The following is a 3160-nucleotide window of genomic DNA, read 5'->3' as shown; positions in this document are numbered from 1 at the left end:
AAAATTAAAGACCACATGCAGGCATGGATGTGGGGAAAGGCTAATCTATAGTCACATGTTGATGTAAGTGTAAACTTGTGCAGTGACTTAGATATCAGATGGCTGAAAGTTAAAACTATCCTGTACCATAAAAGATCATCTGGAGGTATTACCATCCCTGATTTCAATCTGTACTGTAAAGAAAAATAATAAAAATTTCATTGTAATGGCATAAAAACAGACAGGTTAATCAATGGGATTGAACTAAAGTCCGAGAAGTAAATCCACACACCTATGGACACTTAATTTTTGAGAAGAAAAATATACAATGGAAAAAAGAAAGCATCTTCAACGAATGGTGGTCTAAATAGTTGTCATCATGTAGTAGAGTGCAAATAGGTCCATACCTATCACACTACACAAACTCAAAACAGGATACACTGAACCTGATAGATGATAAAGTGGGGAATAGCCTTGAACACATTGGCTCAGGAGTAAATTTCCTGAACAAAGCAACAATCACACAGGCAATAAGATCACCAATTAACAATAGCACCTGATGAAACTAAAAAGCTTTTGTAAGGCATTGGAAGCTACCAAAAATAACTAAATGCCAGTTTAAAGAGTTGTAAAGATCTTTACCAACCCCACATCAGACAGAGGGTTACATTCAAAATATATAAAGAATTCAAAACTAGACATAAAAAAAACAAATAATTCCAGGTTCTGGCTATGACAAACAATGTGGCTATAAACATAGTTGAGCACATGACCTAAATGCCCCTCAGCCAAAGAATAGATAAGGAAAATGTGGCACATTTACACAATGGAGTATTACACAGCAGAAAAAAATAACAACATCTTGAATTTTGCAGGAAATTGGATTGAGCTAGAAAACATCATTTTGAATAAGGTAACCCCGAACCAGAAAAAAAATTATCACATGTACTCACTCATTAGTAGTTTATAAACATAAAGCAAAGAAAAGCAGCCCACACATCACAATTCCAAGAAAACCTAAACAACAATGATGACCCTAAGAGAGACATACATAGACCTAATCTACATGGGAAATAGAAAAAGAAAAGGTCTGAGTAAATTGGTCCATAGGGACTTTGGGGAGGGTTGAAAAAGAGGGGAGAGGCAGGGAGGGAAGCAGAGAAAAATGTAGAACTCATTAAAAATTAATGAAAATAAAAATTCAATATAAAAATGAGGTACATATCTAAACAGAGAATCTTCAACAGAGGAATCTCTAATGTTGGGAAGCTCTTTAAGAAATTTTCAACATTGTTAGCCATCCTGAACACTGAGGGGGCACTGAAGTTGGCACTCAGAGGTCCCCAATACAAAATGATTCTGAGATTCCAACTTATACCTGTCAGAAGAACTAGCATTAAGATCACAGCAACATATCATACTTAAGAGGATGTAGAGCAAGAGAAACTGTCTTCTACTGATAATGGGAATGCAAACTTGTGCAACCACTTTGGAAATCAATATGTCAGTTTTTCAGAAATGGGGAACCTCTGCCTCAAGATCTACCTATACCAACCTCAGGCATATATGCAAAGGACACTCTACGCAAACACAGGGACACTTCCTCTACCATGTTCATAGCAGCATTATACATAATAGCCAAAACTGGAAACAAAATAAATGGACCCCAAACAAAGAGCGGATAAAGAAATTGTGATACATTTACACAACGGAAGAATACTCAGCCATTAAAAATGACATCATGAAATTTGAGGACAAATGGAAAAAAACTAGAAAAATTCATCCTGAGTGAGGTAACCAAGACCTCGAAAGACAAACATGGTATGTACTCACTTGTAAGTGGATATTATCTGAAAGGGAGAATGATGCTATAATGCACAGGTAATCAAAGTAACAAAAAGGGTTCAAGGGGTAACACATGATTCTCCCTGGGATGGGGAAATAGAATAGACATCATGGTTGGAGGTGAGGCTTAAATGGGGTCAAGTGTAGGGAGGATGGAGAGAGAGTACTGGGAGAGACAACTGGATTGGGGAGGCATCTCAGGGACAAGATAGACACCTATAGCAATAGAAATTCCCTGCAATTCCTGAAGGCGACCCTAACTGGAAATCCTAACAATAGGAGATACAGAATCTGAACTGACAGTCTTCCATAACCAGGTAAGATTATCAGTGGAGGGACTGGGACAACCAGCCATCCACAAAACATCCAGGCTACAAGATGTGCTAAGGTATAGGTGATACAGAAATGGTGGGAGTGATCAAGCAATAACTGTTACAGCTTGAGATACATGCCATACAAGGGAGCTCACCCTTGACACTGCTTGTAGGACCAGAATTCAGATGGTGAGTAGTCCAGTGACCGAGAATAAAACCACATGTGACTGTGAAAAAGTTAATGAAATGATAACTAACAGTATTCTGCTATACTCACGCCTAGCCCCGTTGTCATCAGAGAGGCTTCATTAAACAGTTAATGGAAACAAATGAAGAGACTCACAGTCAAACATTAGGCAGACTCAGGGAATCTTGTAGAAGAGGAGGAGGAAGGTAGATAGATTTTAGAGGTTTCATGACCACTAAAAGAAAAGCCAAAGAATCAATGTAAGCTCATAAGGGCTCACAAAGTCTTGACTGAAAAGCAAAGCCTGCATTCAGCTGACCTAGGCCCTCTGTATATGTTACAGTCATGTGACTTGGTCTTATTTTAGGATTCTGAAAAGTGGGATGGAATCTGTCTCTCACACTTTTATTGGCTTTTGGGACCCTTTTCCTCATGTTGATATGCAATGTTTTATTGATATCCATTGGAAACCTGCACTCCACTGAATAGAGATGGAGAACTGGATGCAGGAACTGAGGAAAATGTAGGTAGGGATTGGAGGGAGAGGAAGGAAAAATACCAGCAGTTTGGTGGAATGCTGATGCCTATCATGGTTGATAATAGAGAAATACTTGCCCAATTAAGCAGTATAGATTAACAGAGACATCCTGTTCTCATAAGGGAATTCATTCACAAAGTCCTGGACTCTGAGACTGTGGAGAAATGATAAGAGCATCTTCTATTAAAGTGGACAAATTGAGTATCACAATATGTAGCAGGCTTGTGATTACAGGAAAAAATATTTGGTCTGGAGAAGACTATGTGAAATGCTTAAACCCTGAATCAATTTCTCAAA

This window comes from Chionomys nivalis, chromosome 10 (genome assembly GCF_950005125.1).
Source record: "Chionomys nivalis chromosome 10, mChiNiv1.1, whole genome shotgun sequence".
Lineage (NCBI taxonomy): Eukaryota > Metazoa > Chordata > Mammalia > Rodentia > Cricetidae > Chionomys > Chionomys nivalis.
This window is presented reverse-complemented; position numbering follows the sequence as displayed.